At 38.0% G+C, this 18,089-nt stretch overlaps 1 long non-coding RNA gene across 3 annotated transcripts in view; it reads right to left on the bottom strand.

Annotated features, from left to right (window-relative positions):
• Positions 1-6,982: 6,982 nt before the first annotated feature.
• LOC110597914 (uncharacterized) overlaps positions 6,983-18,089 on the bottom strand; it is a 53,540-nt gene continuing 42,433 nt past the window's right edge. For 2 of the 3 annotated variants that reach the window (XR_013429554.1, XR_002483710.3), the window contains 4 exons: positions 14,251-14,367; positions 11,310-11,381; positions 10,067-10,190; positions 6,983-8,324 (listed from right to left, as the gene is read on the bottom strand). This is a non-coding gene — a long non-coding RNA (uncharacterized LOC110597914). The remainder of the gene's footprint in view (positions 8,325-10,066; positions 10,191-11,309; positions 11,382-14,250; positions 14,368-18,089) is intronic. The other variant, XR_013429553.1, reaches the window with a different exon arrangement.

The raw sequence follows: 18,089 nt of genomic DNA, 5'->3' as shown, positions 1-18,089 counted from the left end.
GGAAATTACTAAAATATCTTGCCAAATTTTATAAAAATAAGCATTCCCCCCTCAAAAAAAAAATAAAATACCATGAAAAAGGATGTTCATTTCCAAGTATAGGGAAGTCAAAGGTCATTGCTCGGATGGAATTCAATCTCCTCTACTCAAGACATATTATTATAGGGCTCTCAAGGGTAGAGCAAGAGACGTGTTTCAAGGCAGCAGGCAAAAAGAACACCTAAGGGTGTCCCAATTTACCTGACAACAGACTCTTTAAAGGTCAGGAGAGAGTGGTATGAGATTTTTTTCAATACTAAAGGGGAAAAAAAGTCAACCAAGAATACTGTACAGGGCTGGGGTTGTGTCTCAATGGTAGAGCATTTGCCTGCCATGCATAAGGCACTGGGTTGGATTCTCAGTACCACATAAAAATAAATAAATAAATAAAGGTATTGTGTCCATCTACAATGAAAATTAAAAAAAAAAAAAAAGGAATACTGCACAAAGCAAAGCTGTCCTTCAGAAGTGCAAGAAAGAAAGATAAAGGCCTTCCTAGACAAACAAAAGCTGAGAGAATATGTCTGCTCCAGACCAGACTTACAAGAAATGCTAAAAGGAGTTAGTATGTTAAAAGATAGATAATATGGAAAGATGCAAAGGACATTAATTGGAAGAAATGGGAGTGCAAACAGAAAGCATTTTTTTTAGTATATTTTCATTCTCTTTTATGTGTATGTATGTGTGACCTTTCTTATCTTTAAAATCACATTAAGTTACTATCATTCCAAAATAGCTTATGACAATGAAAACATGTTTTTATGTGCTTAAGGTAACCACAAAACAAATCTATAATGGACAAACTAAAAATAACAAACAAGGAATCAAAACACACTACTGGAAAAAAAATCACTTAACCACAAAGAAGAAGACAAGAGAGGGAAGGACAAAAAGAAAAAAAAAATTAAAATAGAACTAAAAAAAGAATAAATTACACAATGACTGTAGTAAGACCTTAGCTATTGGTAATTAACTTATATGCAAGTGGATTAAACTCCCCAACTAAAAGACATAGAGTAAAGGAATGAATAAAAAACAAAACTTAACTATATGCTGCTTACAAAAAACTAACTTCTCCTCTAAGGTCACACATAGGCTGAAAGTAAATGGTTGTGGTATGATTTTTCCATGCAAAGTTAATCAAAAGGGAAGCAGAAGTAAGCACACTTATATTAGGTAAATCAGACTTGAAATCAAACATAGAAAGTGGGCACAAGGATGTTCATTACATGATAATAAAATGGTCAATTCAGCAAGAGAAAATAAAAGATATAAATAATATATGCATCTAATATTAAAGCACACAAAAATATAAAGCAAGAATTAATACATCTAATTGGAGGAATAGACTCCAATCTAATAATATTAAGGTAATTTCACACCCTACTTTGAGTAGTAAACCAATTATTCTGGGAAGAAAATTTAAAAATGGCAAGCTTAAGTTGCACTCTAGACCAAATAGCCCTAGCAGTTAACTAACAAAACAATCCATCCGCCAGCTGCAAAACACAACATTCTTATCAACAGCACATGGAATCATTCTTCAAGATAGATCACATGAAAGGCCACATTATTGTACCTGACTTTAAACAAAGTACACTCTACTACAAAGCCATAGTCATCAAAATGTCATGGTATTGGCCCAAAACAAACAAACAAAACTACAACAACCACCCTACTCAAGCACACATAGCAATGAAACACAACACAAAGTCTTGAAGTAAACCTAAACATCTAGAGCCAACTGATTTTCAAAAAAAAATCCCAAGAATATACTCTGGAGAAATAACAATCTTTTTAATAAATGGTACTTTTAAAAAAGAATATTTTCCCTCCAGGGAAGGAGATAATCAACCAAATACTGTTTGAGAAAATGTGATATAATTACATTCTCTTCCCTCATCTCTCTTTTACAGAGTTTAGGAAATTAAGGTCCAACAGAGTGAGTTCTTTTCATATTGTCAGACATAATGAGTAACTGTTCCTGGATCACTTCTAAAGAACTCTTGTTTGGTTGATGTACTAACAACCTCATCTAAAAAACCTGATGTGGTGGAGGTCTGCTACTGGTCATTGCATTAAATTCTTAGGACTGCTGTAACAAAGTAACACACATTGGATAGCTTGAAACCACAGAAGTGGATTCTTCCACAATTGCTGTTATGCTTTGAATAAGAAGTGTACCCCCAAAGACTTACATGTTAAAGCCTTGAATCCCCCATGCAGCAATATTCAGAGGTAGGACTTTTGGAAAGTTATTGGATCATGAGTATTTTATTTCACCAGTGGAATTATCCATGGACAGCTGAGTGGACTGCTGAAAATGATAAAGGCTGTGGGGATTGGGACTTAGCTGGAGGAAGGTCACAGGAAGCATGACCTGGAAGGGTATTCCTTTTCCTCCACCCTTTCCTCTTTCTCTCTCTGCTACCCAGCAGTGCTGTGAGTTGAAAAGCTTTCCTCTTCTATCTTTACACAGTGATGCTCTGCCTTGCTTCAAGTTCAAAGCAATGAAACCCACTGACCTTCTACTAAAAGTTCTGAAACCATGAGTAAAAAATAAATATTTTCTCCTCTAAGTTGCTTAAGCCAGGCATTTTGGTCAAACTGACTAACAGAATTTACAGGGACCAAAAGTCTAAAATCAAGGTGTCCGTGGGGCCGTGATACTCCTGTGACTCAGGGAAAAAAATTCTTCCTTGCTTCTTTCTAGCTTCTGGTGGTAGCTATTTATCCTAGTAATTCCTTAACTTGAGGAACATCACTCCAATCCCTGTCTCTTGGCATTTTTCCTGTGTGTCTTTGGGTTTACATGGTATATTTCCCTCTTATAATAGGAACACTAGTCCTACTGTGTTAAAGCCCACCCTAATCCCCTCAGCTGCAAAGACTACAGATCTAATTAGGTCACATTCACAAATATGGGGAGCTAGGAATTGAACAAATCTTTTAGGGAAACAAAATTAATTCATAAAGTTGCTCACCATTTTTCTCCCTAAAATAACTGCTTCCTTCTAGTTTTGTACAGCTATCATTCCAAAAATAAATGAATTCATCTTACTTAAACTCCATCAGTCGAGTTTCAAGTCAATCATTTTTCAATCATCCGGAATTCTCAGGGAGTAGGATGTGCCATTGTTCTACATTTTGAACTGTAGCCAAACTGGAAATAGTCTTAAATGGGTTCTGGGATTTGGACTTTGAATCATTGATAACTATTCTCTTGGACCTCCACATATCTGACATCTGACATAAATAAAAAACCACATTTTTTTCTGGCTTGTTTAAGGGCATATCTTGGGGAGCAAAGTCAAAACCTTCCTGAGAGAAAGATATATTACACCTATTGCTTTTCCCATCTGCAAAGCTGGCCATACTGTCATAAAAGAAAATTAGAGTGTTCTGTCATTATTTCTTCTTCCTATGACCAACTTCACTATTACCCAATTCTCTTTGCTTGGGAACGCAGAGTGAAACACAAAGTATGACATTTTGCTTAAAATGTAAGTCTGCCCAATTTTTATGTACTATTTCCTTAGATGATACCTACTTTGATCCTCTTGGATAAATGGATACTTTCATCCTGTTTTACCTTGATAAGAAACTTCATGGTTCTCATGGGAAATAACAAATTTTAAACAATCCTGATCCACAGAAAGGATCCATCACTTTAGCTTATCCCTTTGTTAATTTCCCCTGAAAATCTCTTAAAACCATTTGTTGAACTGCAGCAGAAACTAATATAAAGGTGGGGCATTAAAACTTTGAAGACAGAACAAGTAAACTAAATAGGTGAGTTGCCTAATTGGTCTGTAAATCTTCTTTTCTTCCTTTTTTTCTTCCAAAGTCTTTACACAATAATTCATCAAATTTTTAAAACAACAGTGGAGGTGAATAGGGGAGGAACTACTACCCCATTTAAATAAGGAGGCAGTGGTAGAATCAAAGCTTGGGTACAGGCAGGACAGCAAGGACTCTTTTGTCCTAGTCATCAAGGTTGGTCCTCTCGATGGGACCAGCTCCTAGAGGAGAAGTCCTCTGCACCCACTACAGCCAACTGCCAATATCTATATTTTCTCCAGGCTTGGATTCCAGGACAGTGCTTTACCAACTATGGGATAAGACTCATACTAAGTCATAAAAAATAGACTAAAAACAAAAAGGACATAAAGTGAAAGTTAAGAATCCATTTAATATATATATATATATATATATATATATATATATAGAGAGAGAGAGAGAGAGAGAGAGAGAGAGAGACCATTTTTCTATTTTAACACTATAACATAAATGCCATATGTTGATACATTAGCTATCTTTAATTAGAGGAGTGAATCTCACCCTTACGCTGAGTGACATGTCATTTTTACCCACAGCTGATGTTGACCTTACAAAGAATGATATTCTGTTATTTAATTCAGAAAGAACAGAATTTTATTCACTAAATCTTATGACCTACAAGTTTTCTTGAAACATTTGGGTTATCTAGAAGGACATTAGTAGCTTGTCACGGTGTGTGACATTAGCCTATGCACATGGCTGAGTGTGAAGGAGTCCTGCTAAATTTGGTTTGAAAGGCAGTCTGAAGTACTTAGCTTCCCCTTGGCATCCACCCTTCTGGTACTAGATTGCTTCTGAGAGCAAGTTTCACTCTCTTGACGGTAAAGACATTCTGTCCACCTTCTCCTTCTAGGCTTCATTTTCTACAAATGACATGGTATTGACTTCTACATGTGCCTCCTTCCATGGCTTTAATTCCATTTTATCTTCTTCCTCATTCTTCTTGGCAACCTTTGAAATGATTCCATTCAACACATTTCTGGCAACTAACTCCTGAGGCTCATGGACTGTCATTAAGTTACTGGACACTCGGTTTTGGCTGTATGTTTGGATAATGGCTATTAACAGATGTCTGAAACCGATCTGTCTGAAATTTTTATACCACTTTGCATTTTTCAAACCCTGCGTGTACAAGAGTTACCTTTGGCTCTTGGTTCTATTTGATTTTTCAAGATTCAAAACTAAATGAAGCATTAGCAACCTGAACAAACATGAGTTTGACTTTTGCAAGTATGCAGAGCTGTTCCCTGTGTGTACATCAAAACCTGAACCAAATATTAGCAATCAAGTGACACAGACACTTTAATAAACATAGCTATGTATATAAAGCATAGTAAAATCGTAAATTGGTATTGATCTCACGGGAAATTTTGTTCAAAACAAGAAAAATAGTGGAATCAAGTTTAGCGAGAAAAATCCCAGGATGATTATTGGACATTGAATGGATAAAACACTTGTTTGTTTTTATTACTTTTATTTTTTTTTTCTTAGAGTAAGTCCAGATTCCCTAAAAAGTCCCTCTATATTTTCAGTTGTTCTTGCCTTACACTCCTCTAAATCTATTGTTACATGGCCAAGTACACTGAACTTCTTCATTTTCTCCATTACAATATCCTTTCTTTACACTGATTGTTCTAATCTGCCTAAATGTTTTGACCTCTGTCTTTACAGTTTTATTTTTTCTGCTCATGCTTAAGATCTCACTTAATAGTAAGTTCCTCCCAAAAGCTCTCTCTGTGAGTACCACGTCCCCTTCCCCACACTCACAATAACCTTCTGCCCCCAACACACACTTAACACAGGGTCTTGTGAGTCTCTGGCTTGTCTCTTACTCCCTTTCTTACCCCTGGACCTCCCTTTCTTACACAACACACATACAAGTTCACTGCTGGATACTCAGACAATACTTCATGATTATTGACTAAGTGAAGGAAATCTGAATAATCGTGAAAGTAGGGAAAAAAATGATTGCCCAAAGCAGAAAAGCTTTAAATATCCTATTTCATTGAGTCCATAACTTCACTTTTTAAATGTAATATTTGACGAGACCACAGAATTTGATCTCCAGCTCTGATTTCTTAAAGTTTGTAATTATAAATTCATTCTCCCCATCTAACTTTAATTAGATGCCTAATTTTAATGTGAACACATCCAGACTCACCTGAGATCTTTTCCCTCTCTGGCACTCACACAGGAGAAACCAATCTCTAAGCAAGCTTATGTCCAAAGCCTGGGATCATCTTTGACCCTTCCCTTTCTCGTATCCCCAACATCGAATGCATCAGTAAATCTTCTTAAACCTGCCTTTAAAATACATTCTCTCCAAAATGTGACAGTTTCTCAAGATTTCCAAGCTACCACCTCCCACTATCATTTTTACAACCATCTCCTAACTGGTCTTCCTGCTTTCATTCTTGTCTATCTCTGGTTTACTCTCTCTGAATCAGAGTGACCGACCTCATAAAACACAAGGTAATCCATGACCTTCTTTGCTCACTATCATCCAAAGGCTTCACATCTCAGGGAGCACTGACTACCTTTTGGTAACTGCTGGACATGGGCAATCTAGCTCCTCTAGCTTCCTGCCTTCTCCTCTACGCTCTCTCTCTCCTTTCCCCAACTCCAGCAACATTGGTACCCTTCCTGCTCCTTCAGTGAATTCCACCACAGGGCCCTGGCTGGTTACACAATCCTCCCAGGAATGGTCTTTACTCAGACTTCACACTCCCTCATTTCCTTCAACCCTTTACTTAAATACTTTCTCTGGGAGGCCTTTCTGCACCACTGTTTGAAAAGCTGCCACTGGCATTGACATTGCCTTCTTATCATTTTTTTTATGTAGTAATTTTTGCCTTCTAATACATCACTTTTTTTATTATTATTATTTCTTTTGCTTCCCATTTCTCTCTCCCAATGGAGTATAAATTCCATGGGTCAGGAACTGTTGTCTCCTTTATTCACTACTGTGTTCCTAGTTTCTAGAGCATACTTAGTACTTAATAAGCATTCAATGGTATTTATTTTTAAAATGTGTGAAACTCTAAGAATAAAACTTTCTGCATGCCTGCAAAAAATTCATAGTGATTAAAAAAAAAAAAACAACTCTACAGAAAGGCTTTTATTTTTCCCAATGAGACAACAGATATTTTTAGAGTATCACATTCTAATATTTCTACAAATGGAATGTATTTTAACTTTTAAAATATATGTTCAGTGCAACCTCCAGGTAGCAGGTGACCTATGAAAGACACGAGCTGGAATCCAATGTTTACCAGGAAAATTCTGTCTAATCAAGTTGAACAAATCTTTTGCCCTTAAATTTCAGTATCTCAGACCTAGGAATTTTTTTATAATGTAAATTGCTCCCCATTTTCCCACATAATTCTCTATCAAGGGAAATTTTTGTGGATTTTTTGCATCCTTCATATTTTCTAACATCCCTGAAATTCTAGATTCCCTAATTCTAAGGCAGGTATCTTTATACGCAAGAAGTTCAACTGTGAATCAATAGTAATACTTTCTTTTTTTTTTCTGGGCAATAGCTTAAAAAAAGGATTTCTCCAGTCCCCTTGAATGGGAAACAAGTGTTGCCTGGCCAGAGGTGTGCTGGGCCATGGCTGGTAATGGGAGAAGCCAAAATTCTCAAGGCAAGATGAGCTTAAAGTGAATTGTCAGGGACCAATAGCTCAAAAAACAGACACTACCTGCAGTACTCACTCCCCACTTCTCAGTGTTGAAACCCCATTAAAGAAACCACTAGAGCATTGGCATAAATATTTCAAATAGAAGTTTATGGGAAAATGGGACTTTTTTTTTCTTTTAAATAGGCCTGGAAACTTGGCATTTGATGAAGCCCTAGGTAGATGATAAAATCCAAGATATTTGTCTATGCAATTTTCTGGGAGAGGATTTTCTTGCTTTATTTTGTTTAAGCCATATTACTATTTTAAGATCTTTAAGATCCATACAGTTAGTGTCCAGTAGATTTACTGAATTTATAACCACAGAATCAATCTCTTCTGATTTTGTTTCCAAGTATTTTCCAAGTTTTAAACAACAGGCTTTAAATTGGCCTATATAACATGCAGGTAGAGTCATTAAAGAATTCAACCTTTGATAAATCCTTTGTCGCCACCGGTAGCAAGAAAAACACTATAAATTGAACAGAAATTCATCATTTTGCTATTTACACAATAATGGGCTTAGTCGTCATTAGAGAAAGACCCTCAAGGGCCCACGTGAGTGTGATTGCAAGTAAGTTTCTGACCCTGAGGTAAGGCCCACGCAGAGCAGCCAGGCCAAGCTACCTTCCTCTTCTGAAGTGCTGAGATCCGCCTTGCCCAATGCCACACAAATGCAAATGTTGTTGTCTGCAATCCTGTTGCTGGATGTCTCCCTCTTCCAAATAGTCCTGTACTCTACAGAAACAGTGCCTTGCCTACCACCTGTGGGAAAGCAAGGAGACAGGGGGAAGTAAAGGTGAGCTTGTAAAGTCAAAATGATGACTTCAATTTGGATATGTATGCCTCTTGTGCCCGGAGATTTATTCTTCCTTCAGGGCACTGCAGTAAATATTTATTTCCTCCAAGGTAGGCCACAAATTAAATTGGGGTGACCCAGGTGAAGTTTTGTATTGCAAGGAAGGAAACAGAGAACATTCTCCTGGTGCACTTCCTCATTAGAGAAGTTACCATTCTCCCTAAAGCTTCTCATCTGTTGCACGATTCCAGAACCAAACTTATAAAAGGACCCTGTTGTGACTCCCAGGGCTTTCCTATGCCCAACCCCATCCTGCACCAGATGCCCCAGTGCAGGGATGAGGGTGAGCATTGATAGACAGGACTTTGCCAAGGTCATGGCTGCCAAGTCAAGAACACCTTTCCCTTCTGAACTAAAGGTTTTTAATCCAGGGGTTCGTTTATTTTCCAGGATTGCAGGAAACTCCTGGTACTTCTTGTCCTTTCCCCATTTGCTCTCATTTTCTGTTTCTTCGGCTTCCTTTTTGTTTTTCTTTTCATTTTATTTGTTTGCTGCCTTCCAGTCAGCTCCTCATTGAGGCTGTTTTTTAGGGCTGACTTGGGAAGAAAATATTTAAAGCTTGAATAGATTCATAATTTTTTTCAATAAACATGATATCATAATATGATAGTCACTGCCGATAGGAAGGGGAGCATTTTAAAGTGCCATATGCCTATTGTTGGGTATACCTCTGTGGGAAAAGTCAATAAAATGTCACAGTTAATTGGCATGGCTTTTCTCAAGCAAAACTATGTAGGCCATCCCCCGCCCCCCCATAAAGTATCATATGCCTTTCAACATTTCTACTAGAAAATTAAAGATAATTAAGTTCAATGAGCAAAATGAATTACAATCTAGAACATAGGAAAAGGGGAGAAAGCATAAGAGAGATTTAAAGATTATCAATGATTTGTCGGATTTTCTCCAGCAGACTAATCAAGTTCTGTGCCATGCAAAGGTCATTAACAAGATGTAGCTGTTTTAGTTAAATTAAATTGAATTTTTCATCCCAGTAACCATTCCAAGTGCTCAGTAGTCACACATTGCTAGTGGCTACAGAATAGGAGGGAGAAGCTTTAGAACAGCTCCTACTCCAAATCCTGAGTCATCCCCCAGATGAATCACAAACTTGAAGTTTGAGAAACACTGTCTAACCCATTCAATTATTTATCTTTGCCCTCACTATTATTACAGTACAAGACACTAAATTGATGTATAGCATGGTGAACTAGTGTCTGGTTCATATAAGAAAAGGCAATGTCAAATTCATTTATAATATGTCCTCTACTAATAAGAAAGCATGCCACCTTGGTTTTCTATAAATGCTCTAATTTTTTTTTCCTGATTTCCTATGAGTAAATCTTTTTGTTGTGGTTGTTATTATTGTTTTTTTTGTTTTGTTTACCTTCCCAGGTCTACAGCCAACTTTCAGAGGACTGGGAAGAAAGAACACAGAGGGCTGGGGAGCGTGCTTGCCTTCAGCATTCCCGAGGTCCAGGGTTCAATTCCAAAAGCAAAAAAAAAAAAAAAAAAAGGAAGAAGGTAAGTAAACAGAACCCAGAACCAAAAAGTTGGCATCGGTGTTCTTGTCCTCCTGTTGATCTTTTGGATGTTCTGTTGCATACTGTTTAAAACAAATAATGTGGCCTAATTCAGAAGTAACACTCACCACAGTGCATGTGAATGTAAGCGAGTTCAGAGAGAACTGAGAAAATGACTGTTTCACCAAGCAGTTTAGAAGTGCAACTCGGGTGCTGTAGCCACATTTTTCTGGATTCATCTTTTATATTATTCTACAAAACATGGGAGAAAAGGGCTGGTGAGATCCTCTAGCCAATATGAAAAACTAATGCAAGTGTGACAGCAGAAATGGCTCTAAACATTAGGATTGAAGAAACACTATGTCCCAGAGCTATAAATCCCTCCTTGAGACAGACTTCCTTGAGGACAGTAACTGCATCTTCCATTTCTGTATGTCGAGGGCCAAAACTAGTGTTTGGAACAGGACAGGAATTCATTAAATATTTGTTGAATTAAATTCCATGGAGCTATCCCTAGTTCAGGCATAGAAAAAAGGAAAGGGCTGTCTACTCTCTCTGGCCTGTTCAAGGGAGAAACATATCTAAATAAAAATTTGATTGTGTTCAAGTATCTATTCTAAAATGAACTTAGTTGCCCAGAGCATAAATTTAAAATTATCCCTAGTTCTGAAAATAAAGTAAAAATAGAATTATCTTTACCCAACCCTAAGTCAAAATATTTTTTTGCATTCATGAAATAAATTGTTGAATACTTTTGATATTTTTTCTGTCAGATATCTATCTATCTATCTATCTATATCCTTCCCTTGCTTACTTTAATGAAGCAATAAAAATAAATTATTAAGGAACTCATTCTCTGTTCATTATTAAAGACAATGTTCAAATTTTTATGCAGGAAAAATGAGCCATCTAATACAAATTTGACTCTTATTATTTCTGATATTTGTATATTTGTTCTACAAATAATAATACGTGGGCATCAGCAGTAATTCAATTTGTACTGTGTAAAAAATATGCACACAGTGCTGGTCATGCAGAAATGCTAAGCACAAGGCCAAGTGTCAGCCTGGAGACAGGCGTTTGATGAATCACCTTTGTTCATGCCCTTATTGACGTTTTCTCCTGACGTCTATGTGATTTCTCTCCATTGATTCCCTCCATGACCTTGAGACAGTCTCAATTGCTCTAATTTAGTTTCCTCATCTGAAATGGGATATTATGATTGGAGGGGCAGGGAAATGATGGGAGAGGAGGACACCATGAACAGGCCACCTGCAAAATGGGGGAGAATGAACCCAGAGAATTCCTTTGGAGTAGCTCTTGAATACAAATCTCTATTTACGATGTAGGTTCTAGACACACATCACATACCTAGGCTAGTTCCCATCTTCTTATTCTTCTTGAAAATATAACTCAGAAGGGAATCACATGAGGGAAATTTGTCTAAAAAAGAGCAACAAAAAACATTAGTAGAATCAACTCTCAGTTGTCTTAGAGCATATTATACCTGACAAATCTTGACAGCAAAAAACAATATTCCATTTCAATGCTTGCTTGGCTAACAGCTCACATCTATTTACTCTTAACTTGGCATGTAGCCTACATTCAAGCTCTAAAGTCATTTAGAAACATGAAACTTAGAGACGATTGGGGATGGAAAGACCTTTAAAAATCATCTGGGCCCATCATCAATCTGAATGTCTCTCCGAAGCTTGAACAATCCCATTGATGTGGAACCCACTACTCCCTGAGGCGACCTATTCTATCTTTGCACCAATTCCTTGCTGCGGGAAGAATGAAAGTAATGATTGTGCTTGAGCTGCATTTTTATGACAGGGTGATACACAAACTCTCCTTTCCCAGAGTAGGTTGCAGGGGAAAAAGAGACCATTTACGTAGGGAAAGGGAAAGTTTCCTATTCCGCTTTGACAAAAAAATAAAAAATAAAAAAATTTAAAAACAATCACAGTGTGAGTGAAGTCGTCTTAAGACCATAAGCAACCCCGTATTAAGATTAGTGAAAATTATTTTTAAAAACCAATAACATCCATATAAGGCGACTGAAGACACTCCCTGTGATTTGGGCTTTTAGTCTCAGGCTACAATACCTTGGGGCACCTCCTCTAACACAAAGCATGGACAAGTAACAGAAAGCTCATCTCCTCTTTCCTGGACCCCTATGATAGTCACCTCTAGTTCCCAGCATGCACACAAACCTTTGTCCCCTCTGAGCCCCCGCCGCAGGGACTATGTGGCACTTTGATGTTCCCATTCTTTTGTCTTCTTTAACTCTCAGGTGTATTGGACGCTATCTCTATTTTCTGGACACTCTTTCCCTCTCTATCACTTGACTTTTATTTCTACTATTGTGCTAATCCTCCTCATTTAAGATCCATAATAAATTCCCAATCAGCAAATCCAAAGAACATTTTCCAGGTCTTCTCCCCAGCAGACTTCAATGATGCCCCTCATTCCGTGCTCACTAGCTCTGTCTTAGACCCCGTCACTCAGTGCCACCACCTATCTGTCCCCCACTGTCTTGTTTAGTTCTGACTCTCCAGGAAGCACCAACGTGCCCCAAAGAGACACCTTAGTCAATGTCTTCTTTTGCTTCCTGTGCTTTTCCTGAGAACTCACATCTATTTTGGATTTTCTTTGTCACTTTCATCCCTCCAGACCTGGCCTCTCCCACAACTTCCTGGCTCATTTTGTCCCCATGAAGGGAGTAAGACATAAAATACTTCATGGAGGGGGGAAAAAAGGAATTAATGAGGAGGGGTGGGTGGAAAGATATCTGGAGAGGAAAAGAACATCTAGGAAGTTTGAAAAGCAAATTTAAAAGCTTAGAGGCAGCAAAAAGTGATATTGCCAAGCAATTAAATGGCAGCTGTTTCATTGAAACCAACTGAAAAGGTGACATTGATAAAACAGGAAGGCGAGACAGAAAGAGCAGGGTCATGTGAGGCCTTGTAATTCTGTGAAGGAGTTTACACTTTATTCTAAGGGTGCTAGGATATAGGAAGAGTACAAGGAATTACATGGCCAAATTTGCATTGGCTATAACTGGTTCCTTAACGCTAAGGCAGTCTGTGGGATTACAGGGAAAGGCAGGGATGTGGAATATTTAGAGGGGTATTCAGATGTCCATTCAGGAGATGATGAGAGAGTTGGGTTCAACAAAGGCAGTTGACATGGAGGCTGTGAAACAGAAAAGAGAAAGGATTGAAGAACACACAGGCTTCTAAGTAGGCTAACTGGGTGGATCACTGGCACTTTTACTAACAGGACAGGCTTGAGCGAGAGCAAGTTTGAGGCCCAAAATATGAATTAAGTTTTCTACATAAATATTAAAATGTCTTCTGGAAATCTCCATGAGATTATCTCACTCCTCAAGTGAGTCGGAACTTGACAAGAGAGTGTGGGAGGGAGGAGTCGTTGAAAGAAAAAGGAAAGTCAATGTGCTCCTACGAGTGGAAAATGGAAGGCAAACTGGACGAGCAAAAAAAAATCACAGCTGCCCTCATTTTCCTCCCCTAAGCCACTGTCCTTCCTCCCATTCAGTCTTTCATCATCCTCTCCCACAACTTCCTGTCTCGTTTTGTCCCCATGAAAGGAATGAGATATAAAGTAATTCATGGAGGGGAAAAAAAGGAATTAATGAGGAGGGGTGGATGGAAAGATATCTGGAGAGGAAAAGAACATCTAAGAAGTTTGAAAAGCATATTTAAAAGCTTAGAAGCAGCAAAAAGTGATATTGCCAAGCAATTAAATGACAGCTGTTTCATTGAAAATGAAACACAAAATATTGTGGACCTTTTCTAAATTCCTCATTAGTCTCTTTCTAAGAATGCAGCCTGATCTTCCTAATGAGCCACTTGTCCATGACTCCCTGGCCCTAAAATGTTCACTAGTGTTGGGTGCTGTGGTGCACACCTGTAATCCCAGCAGCTCAGGAGACTGAGACAGGAGAATCAATTGCAAGTTCAAAGCCTGTCCCAGTAATGGCAAGGTGCTAAGCAACTCAGTGAGACTCTGTCTCTGAATAAAATACAAAATAGGGCTGGGGATGTGGCTCAGTGGTTGAGTGCCCCTGAGTTCAATCTCCAGAACCAAAAAAAAAAAAAAAAAGTTTACTAGGTCCCCGTTTTCAAATTCCACAAGCTCTTTGGGATCTGCTTTCTCCTTTCTTTTCCATTTCAAATTTCCCTATATAACACCCTTAGGAGGCCATGACAGCTTCCCAGTCCAACCCAGAGGCGTTGAGTTTTCTTCCTTCCACACTTTGGATCATGTTATTGTCCATTTCACTTACCTACAATTCCTACCGACCTTGTAACTGTCTCTCAAAGTCTAGCAAGATGTGAACATGTCCATGAAGTCCACCTTGATCCCTCCTGTCCTAAGTGGTCATTTGCCACTCAGCATTCACCTGCAAGCACATTGTGGAATTTGTTCAGTGTAGGACCATCATACAGAAAAATGGCAGGAGGGAGCATTCGATCAAACAACTACTTAAAAGCACTCATTTTAAAGAATATGTTTACTGGGGCAACATTAAATAGGCCTGTGCTCTGGAAATGCAGAAATTTGAGAAATTCCCTCACTCCCTTATGCTCCCATGGCAAAAAAAGAACGTATCCTAGTTTTCCTAATTTCTCTTTCAGAGGATTCATCACTGATGTATAAAGAGGCATTTGATTTATGGATACTGATTTTATATCCCGCTACTTTGTTGAATTCATTTATTAATTCTAGAAGTTTTCTGGTGGAATTTTTTTTTTTTGGATCCTTTAAGTATAGAATCATGTCATTGGCAAATAGTGATAGCTTGAGTTCTTCTTTTCTTATTTGTGTCCCTTTAATTTCTTTCATCTAATTGCTCTGGCTGGAGTTTACTGCTATTTATAGCAGCATAATTCACAGTAGCTAAACAAGATGCCCTTCAATAGATGAACAGATAAAGAAACTGTGGTATATATACACAATGGAATATCACTCAGCATTAAAAGAGAATAAAATTATGGCATTTGCAGGTAAATAGATGGAGTTGGAGAATATCATGCTAAGTGAATATCATGCTAAAACTGAATGTTTTCTATGATAAGTGGAGTCGGATCCATAATGTGGGTAGGGGCATGGGATGAATGGAAGAACTTTGGATTGGGCAAAGGGAATGGAGAGAAGGTGAGGAATGGAGGTAGGAAAGATGGTGGAATGAGACAGATATCATTACCCTAGATACATGTATGATTGCACTAATGATGTGGCTACTTCGTGTACAACCAGAGAAATGAAAAATTATGCTCCATTTGTGTGCAATGAATCAAAGTGCATTCTGCTGTCATCTATAACTAATTAAAGCAAATAAAAATAAAATAAAAATAAATAGTATAATATAAATATTAGGTGAGGAGTGCTACAGATCAAAATAAATCTTGGAAAATTAAAAAAATAAAAATAAAAATAAACTGTCCTAGCATATTCTGAGATCCCAATCTCCCACCTGTTTCAGTAACTCAAATCAAATACAGCTCCATGTTTCTGCAGAAGCCCCTTTTTAATTTGCCTCTATAAAACAGGCTTTCTTCCTTGGCTTTGATACATCTCTCACTAATGAACATCCTCTCCACTGAAATAACCTAAATGAAATGATGTTTTTCATTGTCCTGTGCATTTTGTATTCCACATTGATTTGTTTTGTGAGACTGAATATACAAACCAACAACAACCAGACTCTCTTTAAAAATAAAACTCTGCCTCACAACCTGCAGCAATTTGCCCCAGAAACCATCCTCATATACACATTAACTCACCCAGGAAGCCAACCTGCTGTAAGTCAGACCTGCAGGAAGCCAGATGCTGTCCCTGGCAACAAATCAGGAAGCCAAACGATAATCCCTGTAGCAATCAGCCCCAAATGGCCAGGACTTGGTTAGTAACTGAAATCTTCCCTGATTTTTGGTCGATTATGTACACCTATGTAATGACATTGGATGCCCTTCTTCTAGTTGACCTATAGGCTACACCTGAAGTCATCTGATTTTTTCCACTTTTATGCTTTCTTGCTCCTCTGCCTGCCTTAGAGTCTCTGTCAAAACGCAAATGATGGTAGCTGCCTCCTCTGTGATAGCAAGTACTCAAAGCATCGTTTCTGTTTTTCCTGATTTGGTTGGTGCTTATTTCCATACATCAGCAGTATTACACTAATTAATTTCTAAATCTCTTTGCATGAGTGATAATGTCACAAAGCATGAATGATATAAAAATAAATTCACTACAGCCTTCCATAAGTAATAAAGCATTTGCTCTTCCTCTTTTGTATCGGTGTTTATCAAGCATCTTTAATGTATTACTTTCAAAAGGTAAAAGTGGATTAATAAAAATGATGGACATTTGTACCGGTACCTCATTTCTTTGATTCCCTTATTTCAAATGTTTACCTCCATCTAATTATTTATTTCCAATAAATGTTGGACAGGAGTTCTTAGTTCACAACAGTGCCTTTTTCAGTAAAATTGGCACTACCTTATACCATCCTGTTTTCAGCAAATTAATATAATCTAATTAAGACCGAAGATGAGTTTTGATCATTTCCATCAAATCTCCATATATTTTGCATTCAACTATTTTCCACAAAGGTGCGTATGAAATGACTTACCTAATTTATCACCATCTCGCGGAAGTACCGTGGTTGAATGGTTTCAGACCTGTTCCATTCTTTGCCTATTCTAAACTTTGCAAGATAAATTCATGTCATCTAGGGAAGACCATTCATATTTATTATTTCCTTTCTTTTGTTCCCTACTGTGATAGTTCTGCCTGTTCTCCTCAGATGGAAGAGTAAATGATAATAGGAATAATAACCCACATGATGCTAGCAGAAGCAGCATCTGTTAAATGCCCCCCAGCTTCTCTGCACTCTAGCATGAGAGCAATGCAGTCAGTGATGTGCTCATTTCCATCTTGAAAGTAGGACTTTACTCACCTCTACGAAAACTTCCCAAATGAACAAGTTGGCTAAGGATAAGAAATAGTAAATGATCAATTATATTTAAATTTTTAATTTCAATATCTTTCTGGATCTAAGAAAAACAATAAAAAGAAAGCCTTCGCCATCTGTACTTTTAGTCAGTTTGAATCTCAACAGGTTTCTGTTTTATGAAATTGATTTAACCCCAAGTGGTTTGGGGTGTGAAAGCTGGAAAGGCAATAGAAAGAGAGAACTTTTTTTTTAACAATTGCTGGAAGTAAGCATGAAAATGAGCTCGGAAAATTTCTATTGCCGTATAAACACATGCCTTGGAGAAATGTCAGCCAAATTTCCCGCTGAGAATTAATAATGTGTATCTCTTGGTGGTTCTGAGGAGCCACGCTTACCAAACAAGGGGAGAACTCACTTTCTTTGGTAAATTAAGAATAAGCCGCTCTTAACCAAAATAGTTGCTTCATAAAATAAAAATCCTAATAATTATTATTACAATTGCTTAAAAAAAGATTCATTAACCAGCAAAATCAACCAAAGCACTTTAGACCAAAGCTGAAGTCATGTTTTCATATTTTGATGTACATCAATGTTGTCATGAGAGTCCTTTTAATTATTGGCAACATGGAGCCAAAGTGTGTACAAAGGCTTTGGACCGGAGCCTGCTCCCTTTGCTTTGTTTTACAGAGCCTACAGAAGGCCTATTTGAACCAGTTATGCAAGAGGCCACCACCCTAGTCAGAAAACAGCACAGAGACTACATCAGTCCCCTGTCTTCACACTGGCAGAGAGAGGCCTCTACTCTGGAGCCTTCCCAGTAGCCTGGGCACCTTTGGGAGTCATAGCAACAGCCACATCCTGGGCCTTGATGTGATTGAGCTATGCCTTTGGCGGGCAGAGCTGAGAGCCTTGGAAAATGTAGACACAAACCTGCTTTCCAAGCTTGGGGAGGTCCGTGTAGGCAAGTTGATTCCATTGGAGGCTGACGTCCTTTGGTTCCAGGGTTTTACTTCCTTAGACTTTGGGGGCCTTGACAGCCTTAGTATGTAATCTCAGGCCTTGGTGTTGCTGGTCTGCATCTTCCTAGGCCCTTCTTGTTGTACTTCTTAGCAAAGTGCACCTTCCCTAAGAACTTGGGGGTTTATCTCTGAGATTCCCATCTGGGTGAT

This window comes from Ictidomys tridecemlineatus, chromosome 13, assembly GCF_052094955.1.
Source record: "Ictidomys tridecemlineatus isolate mIctTri1 chromosome 13, mIctTri1.hap1, whole genome shotgun sequence".
Lineage (NCBI taxonomy): Eukaryota > Metazoa > Chordata > Mammalia > Rodentia > Sciuridae > Ictidomys > Ictidomys tridecemlineatus.
Note: the sequence above shows the minus strand (reverse complement) of the source record. Positions and strands in the feature narration are given on the sequence as shown.